A 19,010-nucleotide genomic window follows, 5' to 3' on the forward strand; every position below is an offset into this window, starting at 1 on the left:
AAGACAGATGTTAAGTGTTGGTGGTATAATAAATATAGCATGCTTAATGGAAGAGCTATCAGAAGGGTATAATACAAATAGCATGCTTATAAGAATGATATAATAGAGGGAGCCTGAACCAAGATGGTGGAGTTGAAGGACGTCCTCTCACTCCCTCTTGTGAGAACACCAGAATCACAACCAGCTGCTGGACAATCATCGACAGGAAGACACTGGAACTCACCAAAAAAGATACCCCACATCCAAAGACAAAGGAGAAACCACAATGAGATGATAGGAGGGGCACAATCACAGCAAAATCAAATCCCATAACTGCTGTGTGGGTGACTCACAGACTGGAGAACACTTATACCACAGAAGTCCACCCACTGGAGTGAAGGTTCTGAGCCCCACGTCAGGCTTCCCAACCTGGGGGTCTGGCAATAGGAGGAGGAACTCCTAGAGAGTCAGACTTTGAAGGCTAGTGGGATTTGATTGCAGGACTTTGACAGGACTGGGGGAAACAGAGACTCCACTCTTGGAGGGCACATACAAAGTAGTGTGCACATTGGGACCCAGGGGAAGGAGCAGTGAACCCAGGAGAGACTGAACCAGACCTACGTGCTAGCGTTGGAGGGTGTGCTGCAGAAGTGGGGGCATGGCTGTGGCTCACCATGGGGACAAGGACACTGGCAGCAGAAGTTCCGGGAAGTATTCCTTGGCATGAGCCCTCCCAGAGTATGCCATTAGCCCCACCAAAGAGCCCAGGTAGGCTCCAGTGTTGGGTTACCTCAGGCAAAACAACCAACAGGGAGGGAACCCAGCCCCACCCATGATCAATCAAGCTCAGTTTTACTGAGCTTTGCCCACCAGAGCAACACCCAGCTCTCCCAACACCAGTCCCTCCCATCAGGAAACCTTCACATGCCTCTTAGATAGCCTCATCCACCAGAGGGCAGACAGCAGAAGCAAGAAGAACTACCATGCTGTAGCCTGTGGAACAAAAACCACATTCACAGAAAGATAGACAAGATGAAAAGGCAGAGGGCTATGTACCAGATGAAGGAACAAGGCAAAACTGCAGTAAAACAACTAAATGAAGTGGAGACAGGCAAGCTTCCAGAAAAAGAATTCAGAATAATGATAGTGAAGATGATCCAGGACCTAAGAAAAAGAATGGAGGCAAAGATCAAGAAGATTCAAGAAATGTTTCACAAAGACCTAGAAGAATTAAACAACAAACAAACAGAGATGAACAATACAATAACTGAAATGAAAACTACACTAGAAGGAATCAATAGCAGAATAAATGAGGCAGAAGAACGGATAAGTTCTTCTGGAAGACCAAATGGTGGAATTCACTGCTGCGGAAGAGAATAAAGAAAAAAGAATGAAAAGAAATGAAGACAGCCTAAGAGACCTCTGGGACAACATTAAACGCAACAACATTCGCATTATAGGGGTCCCAGGAGGAGAAGAGAGAGAGAAAGGACCTGAGAAAATATTTGAAGAGATTATAGTCAAAAAATTCCCTAACATGGGAAAGGAAATAATCACCCAAGTCCAGGAAGCACATTGAGTCCCATACAGGATAAACCCAAGGAGAAACACACAGAGACACATAGTAATCAAATTGGCAAAAATTAAAGACAAAGAAAAATTATTGAAAGCAGCAAGGGAAAAAACGACAAATAACATACAAGGGAACTCCCATAAGGTTAACAGCTGATTTCTCAGTAGAAACTCTACAAGCCAGAAGGGAGTGGCATGATATACTTAAAGTGATGAAAGGGAAGAACCTACAGCCAAGATTACTCTACTCGGCAAGGATCTCATTCAGATTCGATGGAGAAATCAAAAGCTTTAGAGACAAGCAAAAGCTAAGAGAATTCAGCACCACCAAACCAGCTCTACAACAAATGCTAAAGGAAATTCTCTAAGTGGGAAACACAAGAGAAGAAAAGGACCTACAAAAAAAAAAAACCCAAAACAAATAAGAAAATGGTCATAGGAACATACATATCGATAATTACCTTAAACGTGAATGGATTAAATGCTCCAACAAAAAGACACAGGCTTGCTAAATGGATGCAAAAACGAGACCCATATATATGCTGTTTACAAGAGACCACTTCAGACGTAGGGACACATACAGACTGAAAGTGAGGGGATGGAAAAAGATATTCCATGCACATGGAAATCAAAATAAAGTTGGAGTAACAATACTCATATCAGATAAAATAGATTTTAAAATAAAGAATGTTACAAGAGACAAGGAAGGACACTACATAATGATCAAGGGATCAATCCAAGAAGAAAATATCACAATGTTAAATATATATGCACCCAACAGAGGAGCATGTCAATACATAAGGCAACTGTTAACAGCTATAAAAGAGGAAATCGACAGTAACACAATAATAGTGGGGGACTTTAACACCTCACTTACACCAATGGACAGATCATCCAAAATGAAAATAAATAAGGAAACAGAAGCTTTAAATGACACAATAGACCAGATAGATTTAATTGATATTGATAGGACATTCCATCCAAAAACAGCAGATTACACTTTCTTCTCAAGTGCGCACAGAACATTCTCCAGGATAGATCACATGTTGGGTCACAAATCAAGCCTCAGTAAATTTAAGAAAATTGAAATCATATCAAGCATCTTTTCTGACCACAATGTTATGAGATTAGAAAGGAATTACAGGGGAAAAAATGTAAAAAACACAAACACATGGAGGCTAAACACTACATTGCTAAATAACCAAGAGATCACTGAAGAAATCAAAGAGGAAATCAAAAAATACCTAGAGACAAATGACAATGAGAACACGACAATGCAAAACCTATAGGATGTAGCAAAAGCAGTTCTAAGAGGGAAGATTATAGCTATACAAGCCTATATCAAGAAAGAAGAAAAAATCTCAAATAAATAATCTAAGCTTACACCTAAAGGAACTAGAGAAAGAAGAGCAAACAAAACCCAAAGTTAGCAAAAGGAAAGAAATCCTGAAAATCAGAGCAGAAATAAATGAAATAGAAACAAAGAAAACAATAGCAAAGATCAGTAAAACTAAAAGCTGGTTCTTTGAGAAGATAAAGAAAATTGATAAACCATTAGCCAGACTCATCAAGAAAAAGAGGGAGAGGAGAAAAATCAATAAAATTAGAAATGAAAAAGGAGAAGTTACAACAGACACTGCAGAAATACAAAGCAACCTAAGAGACTACTACAAGCAACTCTATGCCAATAAAATGGACAACCTGGAAGAAATGGACAAATTCTTAGAAATGTATACCCTTCCAAGATTGAACCAGGAAGAAATAGAAAATATGAACAGACCAATCACAAGTAATGAAATTGAAACTGTGATTAAAAATCTTCCAACAAACAAAAGTCCAGGACCAGATGGCTTCACAGGTGAATTCTATCAAACATTTAGAGAAGAGCTAACACCGATTCTTCTCAAACACTTCCAAAAAATTGCAGAGGAAGGAACACTCCCAAACTCATTGTATGAGGCCACCATCACCCTGATACCAAAACCAGACAAAGATACTACAAAAAAAGAAAATTACACACCAATATCACTCATGAATATGGATGCAAAAGTCCTCAACAAAAGACGAGCAGACAGAATGCAACAACACATTAAAAGGCTCATACACCTTGATCAAGTGGGATTTGTCCCAGGGATGCAAGGATTCTTCAATATACGCAAATCAATCAATGTGATACACCATATTAACAAATTGAAGAATAAAAACCATATGATCATCTCAATAGATGCAGAAAAAGTTTTGACAAAAGTCAACAGCCATTTATGATAAAAACTCTCCAGAAAGTGAGCATAGAGGGAACCTACCTCAACATAATAAAGGCCATATATGACAAACCCACAGCAAACATCATTCTCAATGGTGAAAAGCTGAAAGCATTTCCTCTAAGATCAGGAACAAGACAAGGATGTCCACTCTCACCACTATTATTCAACATAGTTTTGGAAGTCCTAGCCTCAGCAATCAGAGAAGAAAGAGAAATAAAAGGAATACAAATTGGAAAAGAAGGAGTAAAACTGTCACTGTTTGCAGATGACATGATACTATACATAGAGAATACTAAAGATGCTACCAGAAAACTACTAGAACTAATGAATGAATTTGGTAAAGTTGCAGGATACAAAATTAATGCACAGAAATCTCTTGCTTTCCTATACACTAATGATGAAAAGTCTGAAAGATAAATTAAGGAAACACTCCCATTTACCATTGCAACAAAAAGAATAAAATACCTAGGAATAAACCTACCTAGGGAGACAAAAGACCTGTATGCAGAAAACTATAAGACACTGATGAAGGAAATTAAAGATGATACCAACAGATGGAGAAATATACCATGTTCTTGGATTGGAAGAATCAATATTGTGAAAATGACTATACTACCCAAAGCAATCTACAGATTCAATGCAATCCCTATCAAACTACCAATGGCGTTTTTTACGGAACAAGAACAAAAAATCTTAAAATTTGTATGGAGACACAAAAGACCCCGAATAGCCAAATCAGTCTTGAGGGAAAAAAACGGAGCTGGAGGAATCAGACTCCCTGACTTCAGACTATACTACAAAGCTACAGTAATCAAGACAATATGGTACTGGCATAAAAACAGAACATAGATCAATGGAACAAGATGGAACAAGAAAGCCCAGAGGTAAACCCACGCACCATTGGTCAACTAATCTATGACAAAGGAGGCAAGGTTATACAATGGAGAAAAGACAGTCTCTTCAATAAGTCGTGCTGGGAAAACTGGACAGTTACGTGTAAAAGAATGAAATTAGAACACTCCCTAACACCATACACAAAAATAAACTCAAAATGGATTAGAGACCTAAATGTATGATGACACTATAAAACTCTTAGAAGAAAACATAGGCAGAACACTCTTTGACATAAATTGCAGCAAGATCTTTGATCCACCTCCTAGAGTAATGGAAATAAAAACAAAAATAAACAAATGGGACCTAATGAAACTTAAAAGCTTTTGCACAACAAAGGAAACTTTAAACAAGATGAAAAGACAACCCTCAGAATGGGAGAAAATATTTGCCAATGAATCAATGGACAAAGGATTAATCTCCAAAATATATAAACAGCTCATGCAGCTCAATATTAAAAAAACAAACAACCCAATTGAAATATGGGCAGAAGACCTAAATAGACATTTCTACAAAGAAGACATACAGATGGCCAAGAGGCACATGAAAAGCTGCTCAACATCACTGATTATTAGAGAAATGCAAATCAAAACTACAAGGAGGTATCACTGCACACCTGTTAGAATGGGCATCATCAGAAAATCTACAAACAAATGCTGGAGAGGGTGTGGAGAAAAGGGAACCATCTTGCACTGTTGGTGGGAATGTAAATTGATACAGCCACTATGGAGAACAGTATGGAGGTTCCTTAAAAAACTAAAAATAGAATTACCATATGACCCAGCAATCCCACTACTGTGCATATACCCACACTAGGCATAAAAACCACAATTCAAAAAGACACATGCACCCCAATGTTCATTGCAGCACTATTTACAATAGCCAGGTCATGGAACCAACCTAAATGCCCATCAACAGACGAATGGATAAAGAAGAGTGGTACATATATACAATAGAATATTACTCAGCCATGAAAAGGAACGAAATTGGGTCATTTGTTGAGACTTGGATGGATCTAGAGACTGTCATACAGAGTGAAATAAGTCAGAAAGAGAAAAACAAATATCGTATATTAACGCATATATGTGGAACCTAGAAAAATGGTACAGATGAACCAGTTTGCAGGGCAGAAATAGAGACACAGATGTGGAGAACAAACCTATGGACACCAAGGGAGGAAAGCAGCAGGGGGGGTAGGGGGGTGATGAATTGGGCGAATGGGATTGACATGTATAATGTATACACTGATGTGTATAAAATTGATGACTAATAAGAACCTGCTGTATAAAAAAAAACGAATGATATATTAATTAATTCTTATCAGAAGAGAATAATATAGATAGCATACTTATAAAAAGAGTTAGACATTAAGTACTGGTAGTATAATATAGATAATATGCTCATCGGGTTAGGTTCTTAAATGTATTACCTTTAGAAAGGGCACTTCTTATTTTTTCCTCCTGGAATTGCATATATTTGAAGGTTTTCAGGTTTTTGCCAAATGAACTGTGTTTCTTAAGTAACTCACATTCTCATATTAAAAAAAAAAAAATCAAAAGTTTCCCAATTGTTACCAAACTTAATTGAAGTAATTCTAAGAAAAACAATGAAAGTTGACATGTGGTTTAACAATACTACCTTAGAGAAAGTAACAATACAATTTCTTTCAGGATATTTGAGATAAGAAATAATATATGGGTCTTTACCAGGCAAAACCTTTGGACACTAGGTCAGAGCAGAACTTAACAGTGATTACGGTAGTGAGTTGAATGGTGCTCACCCAAACGATATGTCCACCAAGAACCTCAGAACATGCCTTATTTGGAATAAGGTTTCTGCAGGTATAATTAAGGTAAGGATCTTGATGTGAGATTTATCCTTCGTTGAGGTGGGTTCTAAATCTCATGGCAAGTGTCCTTGAAAGAGACAGGAAAGAAGACATAGTTACACACAGGAGAAGGCCATTTGAAGCAAAAAGTAGAGGCTAGAGTTATGCTGACACAAATCAGGGAATACTGGGAGCCACCAGAAGCAGAAGTAAAGGAAGGAGTCTCCTCCAGAGCCTTCTGTGGGAGCATGGCATTGCAGGTACTTTGATTTCAGACTTCTAGCCCCCATAACTGTAAGAGAATACAATTCTGTTTTTTTAAGACACCAAGAGTGTGATTATTTGTTACAACAGATTTTTAAAACTAATGTAATTGTCTTGCTGGAATATTTTAACAAGAGCTTTATAGGGTAGGAAGTAGAAAAAAATATGACTAAAGGATCCAGAATTTCATTGATGAGTTGAGATTGTCTGGGGGTGATTCCAAACCTAAAGAGTCAGAGAAAGTTTCTTCTTGGATATGGAATGTACATGGGGCTGGGCAAGGTTGGCTGACACAATTATTTTCTGGTCATGACCCTTCCCATACATTTCACACCACAATTTAGAGACAGCAGCCAAATTTAAGGGGTTCCATGCAGAGATTTCTGAGAAAATCAAGGCCATGGGATTAAAAATTATGAGATTTTTGATAAGTTAGGTATTTCCAGAGAAAATCGCCCAGGATGAGCCTCAAATAAGTTGATCTTATCCCTAGATTCAGCTGCTTAGACTCTTGTTCTCACTTCCCAATAAGAATGCCAGACCCTGCATCCTGGGAATGATAGAAATTTCCCAGTCATAGGCACACTGTAAAGTTAATCTTATTAAGACAAATATCATATGATATCACTTATAAGTGGAATCTAAAAAAATGATACAAATGAACCTATTTACAAAACAGAAACAGACTCACAGACATAGAAAACAAACTTATGGTTAACAAAGGGGAAAGAGTTGGAGGAGGGATAAATTAGTAGTTTGGGATTAACAGATACACACTGCTATATAAAAAAGATGAACAACAAGGTCCTACTTCATACCACAGGGAACTATATTCAATATCCTGTAATAACCTATAAAGGAAAATAATCTGAAAAAGAATATATGTATATAAACTGAATCACTTTGCTATATTCCCAAAAATAACAAAACATTGTAAATCAACTCTACTTCAATTTTTAAAAATCCATTCTCCTATGGAATTAATATTACAGTGAATTTCACTGAACTTTGGTGTCCCAATATCAAAGACACCCTGTCTCTTTGTTTCCACTAATTTAATAATTTTAGAACAGTTTTACACTTATAGAAAAATTGGAAAGATAGTACAAACGGTTTCCATATACCCTGCACTTTTTCTTATTATTAACATCTTACATTGGTATGGTACATTTGTCACAACTAATGAACCAATATTGATACATTATTATTAACAAAGGCCATACTTCATTAAGATTTCCTTGGTTTTTACATACTGTCCTTTTTCTTTTCCAGGATCCCATATAAGACACCTCATCATATTTATTCATCACATCTCCTTAGGCTCCTATTGGCTATAACATTTTCTCAGACTCTTGTTTTTGATGACCTTGACAGTTGTAAGTGTTGGTCTGGTATTTTGCAAACTGTCTCTCAATTTGGATTTGTCTGATGTTTTTCTCATGTTTAGACTGGGCTTATGAGTTTAGGAGAGGAAGACTACAGAGGAAAAGTGCCATTCTCATCACTTTATATGATGATGCTATAGGGTACACACTATTACTGCTGATGTTGACCTGATTGCATGGTTGAGGTAGTGTTTGTTAGGTGTCTCCACTGTAAAGTTCCCTATCATTACATACTCTAGTCTTAGGAGGTGAAACCGAGCAGGACCCTGTGGGGCTCCCAGGCATGGAAGCCTTTCTATTCTCCATTTCTTGTTTGTATGGAATAGACTCTAGCCTCCATGACCTTCCCTGTGTTCCAAAGGGCAGATTTGAACAGTTGCTAATGAGGGAAGGGAGGGGATGCAGAGACAAGGGAGGAGCAGACAAGAAACAATAAGTGCAGTCTCGGGGCAGGGTCCTGGTTCTGCCTCAAGGAATACACATAACAGTATCTTTGGGCTCTTTACAGAACTAAAACCCAACAAATGGAAGATGTCAGTATTCCTTATTCCAGAGAAGACCACCTGAGGCCAGATTAAAGGAACCAGAGAAACTCATCAAGAGATTACCTGAGACCAGATGAAAGGAGTGCAGGCCCCACACCCACCCCAATCTTATCAGTAACTCCGGCTTAGGACCATTGCTATAAAACTCCTCACCAAATCCTCCCGTGTGGGGACACACAATTTTTGAGGGCAGGAGTCCGCTCTGTCCCCGTTTGCCTGGCAAAGCAATAAAGCTATGCTTTTCTACTTCACCCAAAACTCTGTCTCTGAGATTAGATTCGGCACCAGTGCACAGAGGCCGAGTTTTCAGCATCAGAAGGAAGTCACCATACATAGCCCATACTTAACTAGTGGGGAGTGATGTTCCACCTCCTTTGGTGAAGGATACATTCAGATATTTTTTTTTTCCATTTTATAATTGAGTTGTTCGTTTTCTTATTGTTGAGTTTTAAGGATCCTTTCTGTATTTTGCATACAATTCCCTTATCAGATATGTGCTTCACAAATATTTTCTTCCAGTGTGTGACTTTTTTTTCCCACATTCTCTTAATAGTGTCTTTCAAATAGCAGTTTTTAATTTAAATAAAGTCTAATTTATCAGTTTTCTTTTAATAATCATGTTTCTGGTGTTGTACATGTAAATTCATCACCAGTCCAAAGGTCCTATCAATTTTCTTCCATGCTTCCTTCTAGAAGTTTTATAGGTTTGCATTTTACATTTAGGCCATGATCCACTTTGAAAGAAGTAAGGTCTTGGTTTAGGTTCATTTTGTCATTATGGACATCTAATATTTCCAACACCATTTGTTGAAAACACTATCCTTTTTTCTTTGAATTGCCTTTGCTCCTTTGTCAAAGATCAGTTTGCCACAAAATAACTTGCTAGAATTTTTGTTGAGATTGAGAGGAATCTGTAGAGCAAGGTGTATTTAGAGCATTCACAATTGAAGTAATTATTGATAAATTTGGGTTTATAGCTACCATGTTTTTATTTGTTTTCTACTTGTTGCATTTGTTTTATTTCGATTTTTTCCCTATATTTCTAGATTTCCTGAGCATTTTCTGATTCTATTTTATCTCTTTTAGCATATCAATTATGTTTATTTAAAAAAATATTTTAGTGGTTGCCAGTAGAGTTTTCAATATGCATTTTTACCTGATCTCAGTCCAACAGCAATAACACTCTACTGTTTCATGTATGGTACAGTACTTTATAACTGAGTATTATCAATTCCTCTTTTCCATCTTTTATGACTTTGAATCATTTATTTCAGTTTTCCATATACTATAATCACCCAATACATTGTTATAATTATTACTTTAAACAGTTATCTTTTAGATAATTTCAAAATAAGAAAAATAAAAGATTTTATTTTACCTGTATTTATTTCTTCTCTGACTCTCTTCCTTTCTTTATATAGATCCCAATTCCTGATCCATACCATTTTCTTTATGCCTGAAAAGTTCCTTTTAAAATTATTTGTAAGGCCAATCTCTTGGCAATGAATTCCTTCAGTTTTTATTTGTTTGAAAAAAAATCTATATTTCTCTTTCATCTTTGAAGTGCGTTTTTGCTGGATGTACAATTCTAGGCATGTGGCTTTTTTTCTTTCAAAGCATTAAACACTTCACTTCACTCTGTTCTTGCTTGCATGGTTTCTGATGAGAAGTCCACCTTAATTCTTGTCTGTGTCCCTCTATAGATAAGGTGGGGGTTTTTTTCTAGCTTTTTTTTTTTTTTTTTTTTTAAGATTTTGTCTTTCTCTGGTTTTCTGGAGTTTGACTGACATGTCTGATTGTAGATTTTGGGGGTATTTATTGTGTTTTGTGTTCATGGAGCTTAATAAATCTGTGGTTTGTTGTCTGTCATAAATTTTGGAAAATTCTCTCCATTCTTCTTTCAAATATCTCTTCTGCTCTCTTTCTTCTTCTTCTGGTATTCTAATTACACAAATATTACACTTTTTTATTTTGTCCCACATCTCTTGTCTTAGATGTTCTGCTCTTTGTTTATTTGTTTTTTCATTCTTTTTTCTCTTTGCACTTTAGTTTGGGAAGTTACTGTTGACCTACCTGCAAGCTCACTGATTCTTTCCTTACTCATGTCAAGTCTGATGAGACTATCAAAGGCATTTTCTAATCTCAGTTACAGTGTTTTTGATTTCTAGGATTTCCTGTTGATTGTTTCAAAGTGGTCCCATCTCTGCTTACATTACTCATCTGTCTTGTAAGTTGTCTACTTTTTCCATTAGGACTCTTAATGTATTAATCATAACTATTTAAAATCTTCGGTCTGATAATTCCAAAAACTGTGTCATATGTGAATCTCCTCCTGATTCTCGCTTTGCCTTTTCAGAATGTGCTTTTTTTCTTGCCTTTTAGCATACTTTGTAATTTTTTGTTGAAAGCTGGACATGATGTATTAGCATGCAAACTGAGGGAAATAGGCATTTAAAGTGAGGTTTTATGTTTATCTGGCTAGGAGTTGGACTGTGTTTTAATATTTACTGTATCTGTAGTACTAGAGACTTCAAATTCCTCTAGCATCCGTGCTTTGGGCTCCTCTATTGATTTTGGGATGAAACCAAGCAGGACCTTTTGGGACCCTCCTAGGTACAAAAGCCTTTTCATGTTCCCCATTTCCTGTTTGTAGGAAAAATGTTTCAGCCTCCTAGACCTTCCCTGAGTTCCAAAGGGCAGATTCAGTTACTAATTAGAGGAGTGAGGAAATACAGAAACAAAGGAAAGGCCATCAAGAAACAATAGTGCAGCAATTGGGCAGGGTCCTGGTTCCTCCTGGAGGGATATACATAACAATATACCTCTGAGTTCTTCTACAGGAACTAAGGCCCTCACCCAGGTGGAGGATGGTAACTTCAGGCTGAGCACAAGCAAGTGAACCCCAGACTGGCTGGAACCAGAAGGCTGATGATTGAGATTCCTGGAACATGACCCTGTTATCTCTCTACCAACCAATCAGAGGAGGGTCACACACCCTGAGCCCTCCCCCCATATTTTGCCTATAAAAACTCTTCCCCCAAAACCACTGGGGAGTTTGGGCTTTTTGAGCATGAGCCGCCCCATTCTCCTTACTTGACCCTTGCAATAAACCTTTCTCTGCTCCAGACTCTAACGTTTCTGTTTGTTTGGCTTCACTGTGCATCGAGCATATGAACTTGGGTTTGACAATATCAGGTCTATGTAAGTAATTCAGTTACTTCAGAGTTTCTTTCAATATCACCTCTTCCTTGGAGCATTCTTTGAAGCCTCATCTCACACTGAGCTCATCTTCATTTGAGTCTAAATCCTTTCTTTTTTTTTTTGTCTTTTTCTTTTAATTTGCACTTAATTGAATACTAGTTAGTAATACTTGATTTTGGATGAACTGCCTCTCCAAATAGAAGCTCTTTTATGAGAGGGACAGTCTTTTATGCAACCATTATATCCCAGGTTGTGCTATCATTAAGTGTATATGAGACATGTAGGAAATACTGAATTAAATGTTTGGGGTAGTCCAGGGGTTACTTTTCTTTGACTTTGGTATTAGTGAGGCTTCATCAGACTTTCAGAATAGAAATATGTCCAGGTCACCACAGTTAATAGAGGCTTCTTGTAAGGATAGATGAGTTGGTAAGAAGGAGAGGGTAAAGCAGGTAAACCACCAGACCCCACATGTGGCTGACACATCATTCATTACTTGTGCAAATGCATTCATTTCAAAGTAGGTGTAATGAACCAACAGCAATTCTGCAAGTATTCCATGTGGATGACAACTCCTGCATCTCTCCTCCCCTCTCTACCTACTTTCTGCTTGACTACCCTTCCTTTTACTCTTGCCATATGTTTCATTGATTGAAAGATTGGTTTAATAAAGATTTGCTGAGCACTCTCTGTGTGCTAGGCACTCTGCAAGGCTTTGGAGAGGTAAAGGAGAAGAAAGATACTGTTCCTGTGCACAGAATTTACAGCCCAGAAAGAAAGGCAAGTAAATTGGCAATTATAGCATCATGTGATGAGTGCTATGATGGGGGAACCTGGGAGTATAATGGGAGCACATAGAAGGAGGATTTAATCCAGTCTAGGGGGTCAAGAAAATCTTCCTGTAAAAAGTAACATCCAAAATGAGAAGTAAATGAAGAGGAGGAATATATCAGCAGGGTGATTGTGATAAGTCTCTGTTACAGGCAAAGGGGAGAGTAAGCATGAAGACCTAAAGAGACCACATAGTGTTTGGGAAAGAGAAAGTAGTTTAGTATGGCTAGAGTATGAAGTATAGGATGGTAAGCAGAGGGGGGAAGTGGTAGAAAGATAAAGAGTTAATGCCTTAAAAATAAGCAGGGTCCAGACTATTAAGACATTTTAATTATGTCAAAAAGTATAAACTTTATCTTGAATGAGGTGGAACTGTGTGGGGTAACTGGAAAGATCTCCAATATGTGTTAAGAATGATAGACAAGAATACAGTGAAATAAAGAAGAATACATATGTTTATGCTCTGTATGTCTAAGTTTTCTGAATCTTTGCACTAGACACTTTAATAGTGGTTTCCTGTGAGAAGGAGGAGAAGCAACTTGGACTTAAATATGTTTATGTTCTTTAGAAAGTATTCTATCATGTGCATTCATTACTTTTACTTAAAACTGTTTAAAAGTGTCTTGCTTTAAAGAGTGATTTGTGTTATTGTGTTTTCCTCTCTGGAACCAGAACAGGCCAAAAGGAAAAAAATGTGAGCAGGGGAAATAGTGAGTACCTGAGAAGTAAATAAAGATATTTTACTGGTAATAATAATAAAAAAAAAAAAGTGTAAACTTTGTCCTAAATGCCCCTGAAGAGAAAACACTGGAGACTTTCAAGGATGAAAATGACATGATCCAACTGATATTTTGGAGATACCTTCCTGTTAACAGTTGGAAGAATCAGAGCAAGTCTTGACGCAAGAGACTAGTTATTGAGTTTTTTCCAACAATCCAAGTAAGAGATGATGGGTGTGGTGAGAAAGAAATGAACAAAATGGAGGGAGAAATATCTAAGAAGTAGAATGGCTAGGCTCAGGACTTCTTGTATATGCAGTTTGAGAGGTGACTGGCCAGGCTCTTGGTGCTGCATTTGCTTCAACACCCCCTCCTCCCTGGGCTAGTCAGGGAGTGCTCAGGGCAGTAGAGTCATGCAGCTCAAAACATAGTGCCATTCTGAGCTCTTGCATGGACTGCTGAATAGTCTGACTTCTGATTCCTGGGGGTGGGAAGGAAAAAGGAGATTCTAGGGGAAAAAAATCTGCAGAAGCTTCTCTACACCAAGAACGAGGGAGGATTTTAATAAGGGCAAGTAAGAGGCTCGTTGAGGATAGAAGGGGTAGCAGGAAGCCCAAGTAGCTCACCCTCGTCTTTTCCAAAGGTGGTGTGCATGAGTGGGGAGGACACAATGTTCCCCAAGATGCTCTTGTCCACCATAGGCAGGTGTTTCTTTATGGAGAGTCGCGTGGTAAATCGAGGCAGTTAGCTTCCCCTTCATCCAAGTCTTAATGTGTAGCAGTTCCCTAGGAGGAAATGAGAGTCACACTGCTCTCTCCAGACCAGGGCATCCTAGCACTTGAGTAAGCAGTCCTTTTCCTGGTGGCTAGTCCCCATTTGGACTGGCCCATGAAAGCTGTTTTTCAGATCCACAGTAATACCTCCATTTTAAATTTATTCATTCTTCTGTGCAAGGAGGTTTCACTCAAAATAAAGCTATGCTATCAGTCTAATTATTGTGTAATTCTGAATGAAGATGAGTCCCACCACCAGCAGCCAAACTGTAATGCTTATGTCTTGATGGGTTACAGGCCTATATTCTTGTGCTCTTATGAAACTATTTTTGGTGAAACTGAAGAAGGAGAAGGAGAGGGAGAGGGAGGGGAAGACAAGGAGGAGGGAGAAGGGGAGGAGGAGAAGAGGAAGAAAGAATACTGCTATTTAAAACAACAGCTGTCTTCTGAGGGAAAGGGAGATGGATCTTGTTAAAAATAATCTGAGGGACCCTGCTAGACTTTTGTGCCACCAGTGTAATAGTCAGCCTCTGTGCCAAGCACTGTAATGGGTTTTGGTACAGCCAGTGTGGACGGGGAACTGAGTTTTAGAAGAAAGACTAGAGAGGGTTTGTTCTGCATCATAGTATGAAAAGAAGTCAGAGTTCTTTTCAGGGCAGGGGTTGGGAGGTGGTGTGGATATGGGAGAGAAATAGGTGACGAAAAGATGGGAAGAAAGATGGGAGGGAAAAAGAACCAACAAGATGGTGAGAAGCCTGTTAAGTCACATAGGTGCCATGAACTTCAGCACTCTTCATAGGACTGTGGCTAATATAATTTTTAGGACGGGGTGACCAACATTCACTTGTAGTTGTGCATTTCTGCAGTCTTCTATACCCTACTGCTCTCCCCATCATCTTGAACTTTTAGGAAAGTCTGATACATACCATATATGAGAAGTTTTAAGCAGAATAAAAGGGAGAATTCCCTGGCGGTCCAGTGGTTAAGACTCTGTACTTTCACTGCCGAGGGCCCAGGTTCAATCCCTGGTCGGGGAACTAAGATCCTGCAAGCCTCCCTGGGTGGCCCAAAACAAAACAACAACAACAAACAAGCAAGCAAACAAACAAAAACAGCATAAAAGCGAATTCTCTTTTCCAGGGGAATCCATGAGTTGGGCAGTATGTTTTAGACATGAAGCCATCTATAAACTGAACTATTGTAATAGGAACCAGAGGTAAATATGAGAATATAAACCTCTGAGAATTCAAAGAAATCATGGCGAAGGCATTGGACTTTTCATAAATTATAAAATGGGGGTTGAGAAAACTTTCTTATTTTATTTTTAAAAATTATTTATTTATTTTTACTTATTTGGCTGTGTCAGGTCATAGTTGCAGCATGCGGGATCTTCACTGCTGTGCACAGGCTTCTCTCTAGATGTGGCCTGAGGGCTCTCTAGATGTGGTGCACGGGGGTTAGTTATCCCCTGCATGTGAGATCTTAGTTCCCCGACCAGGGATCAAACCCGTGTACCTCTGAATTGGAAGACAGATTCTTAACCACTGGACCACCAGGGAAATACCAGAGAAAACTCTTTTTTTTTTTTTTTAATAAATTTATTTATTTGTTTATTTATTATATTTTTGGCTGTGGTGGGTCTTCGTTGCTGTGCGCGTGCTTTTCTCTAGTTGCGGCGAGTGGGGGCTACTCTTCATTGTGGTGCATGGGCTTCTTATTGCGGTGGCTTCTCTTGTTGCGGAGCATGGGCTCTAGGTGCTTGGGCTTCAGTAGTTGTGGCACGTGGGCTTCAGTAGTTGTGGCTCACGGGCTCTAGAGTGCAGGCTCAGTAGTTGTGGCACACAGGCTTAGTTGCTCTGAGGCATGTGGGATCTTCCCGGACCAGAGCTCGAACCCGTGTCCCCTGCATTGGCAGGCGGATTCTTAACCACTGTGCCACAAGGGAAGTCCGAGAGAAAACTCTTTTAAAGCAAAGGTTACCCCAGCTAAAAACTTAGTTATAGTAGCCATAACTGCCTCTAATATGTGTGAGTTGTGGAAAAGTACAAAAGGATGCCCAAATATATTTAAGTATATAAAAATTATAAATCAAGTGGAAAAATTGGTAATTAAAATGTTCTAAAATCTTATCTAGACAAATATATCTTCATACTATCAAAACTAAAAAAAAATGTATAAAGTTATGGTTTTGATGTGACTGGAAACTGGCAAAACATCAACGATGACTGAAATTATCTATTGTTGCATATGTCTGGGTGTTCAGTTTAGGGACTAGTTATGTTTGGATAAGAAATGAGATAAATGCAGAATTCATAAAGTATATGTTTATTTCAAGAAATTAATTTTTCTTTCCTTCATTTCAGAAAAAAACACTAATTATGTTCTTTTATCAATATTTTCATATAATATTGTCTTATTGAAAGCAATGCCAAGTTAGATCACTTTCCTTGAGTTACTGTGGTTCTTAGGTAGTTTTTATTAATTTCAATTTGCAGAAAATTTGCTTTTCTGAGTCACTACCAACTGGAACTGACAAGAAAATGTTTAGGGCAATATTTAACTGAAAATGAGCTATAAATTTTACCTATTATGTTTGAGCGTAATGAGTCAAATATAATAAATTATTTCTATCACAGAGTATGTTACAAAATATTTAAATTTCACCATATAAATTACTAACACTTTTATCACAAGTTTTTGCTGGCTCTTAAAATAATATCTTGATGCATACAGTATTACTTAAGTCCTTCTTTCAAAAATTTCAATGCTGGAATATTATAGAGAAAACCAAAAATGGCAGTATGTAGTCATCTCTCTTTAACTGAGACTATACCATTATCTCTGATGGACTTAAAATAGTTTGTGTAGAGATTAATACCAGAATTTTTAATATATGAATATTTTCCTTCAGAGTTATGGAAATGTCTTTATTTCATTTTTATAATTTCTTTTATGTTGCTGGAATATCACTTTCGTTGCATACTTCACATGTAGTTTCTTCTGACAGAAAAAACAATTTCTTTAAAATTTTGAGAAATACTTCTTTACCCTTTCAGAATATTACTTGTTTGCTATTGATGGTGTTGTTCATAAGCTTTTGCTAGCATAATTAATACAAACAACATTTCTTATAAAATAACTATGGATAACACAAGTTGAACTTTATTTTCTGCTGAAGACCATGAATCGCTATTTTTTTTATTTTATTTTATTTATTTTCTTATACAGCAGGTTCTTATTAGTTATCTATTTTATACATATTAGTGTATACATCTCAATCCCAATCTCCTAATTCATCCCACCACCACCACCCCACCTACCACTTTCCCCCCTTGGTGTCCATACGTTTGTTCTCTACATCTGTGTCTCTATTTCTGCCCTGCAAACCGGTTCATCTGTACCATTTTTCTAGGTTCCACATATATGCGTTAACATACGATATTTGTTTTTCTCTTTCTGACTTACTTCACTCTGTATGACAGTCTCTAGATCCATCCACATCTCTACAAATGACTCAGTTTTGTTCCTTTTTATGGCTAATATTCCATTGTATATATATGTACCACATCTTCTTTATCCATTCGTCTGTCGATGGACATTTGGGTTGCTTCCATGACCTGGCTATTGTAAATAGTGCTGCAATGAACATTGAGGTGCATGTGTCTTTTTGAATTATGGTTTTCTCTGGGTATATGCCCAGTAGTGGGATTGCTGGGTCATATGGTAATTCTATTTTTAGTTTTTTAAGGAACCTCCATACTGTTCTTCACATGACTCACTATTTAAGGCTGTTCTTTTGTTTCATTTAACTCTTCTAATATTTTACCTTGTTTAACCTAAATTTAATTGTTTTACCAATGATTAGTAACGTTTCCATCATGTGTTCAACCGTGGTTGTAGGGTCAATTTGATAGGCATTTCAAAAAAAAAGGTATCTTTAGTAGATACAGAAAATATTCAGAAAATCTTGGATCAACCACATATAGGCTCTAAGCAGTGGCAAGCCACCTAATTTCCAAAACTCTTTATTTCCTTATCTTTAAATGGGGATAATAATCATTCCTATCTCATACAGTCTTTGTGAAGATCAAACTAGATAATCCATAGAAAGTGTTTAGCATAATGACTGGCACAGATGAAGTGCTCAGAAATGCCTGTTGCTGCTGTTGTTGTTATTAATACAGAGGTCCTTATAAGTATTTTGAAGTGAATTAGTTATGTGGCTCCAGGCCCTCGCTTTTCCTGTCTCTAACCTCTCCATACTTAACCATCTCGTAATGCTCCCCACATTTAACCAACATATCAGACAAGATGCAACCAATGAAAGGTCATGAACACTGGTCACCTCCCTTTTGCATGGTTATCTTTCTCATCTAATCAGGAGTTAACACATAGTGTGTTTGCCAGACCCCTGGGCTTTCTCAAACATGTGCCATTTATCAACTTGTCCTGCGAAATCTAGGGGTAGAAATGATGGATTCACCAGCCTAAAATCTAGCACTTAGGATGATAGCATTGGCTTCGAAATGAGGTGTGGACCTGAGGGCAAGATAGAAAGGACATTGGTTCCTCAGTGACCCAGGAAAGCAAGGAAAATAACTCTAGACCTGGGGCTGGGCGGGGGGAGAACAAAAGTTAAAACTAGAAAGCAGGATAAAGACAACAGTAAGGACTTGCTTTATGTGTCAGCAAATGCCAAGCTGAAGTAATAAAACTATGCTTATAAGGATTCACCCAGACGTAGTTTATACCCTGAGA

The 19,010-nt window shown here is 37.8% G+C and overlaps 1 pseudogene across 1 annotated transcript in view; it reads right to left on the reverse strand.

Annotated features, from left to right (window-relative positions):
- The window catches only part of LOC309643660 (olfactory receptor 10J1-like), a 460,112-nt pseudogene that overhangs the window by 109,856 nt on the left and 331,246 nt on the right, over positions 1–19,010 (reverse strand). The gene's annotated exons all lie outside the window — the stretch shown is intronic.

This window comes from Balaenoptera physalus (assembly GCF_965194825.1).
Source record: "Balaenoptera physalus genome assembly, chromosome: 1".
NCBI lineage: Eukaryota > Metazoa > Chordata > Mammalia > Artiodactyla > Balaenopteridae > Balaenoptera > Balaenoptera physalus.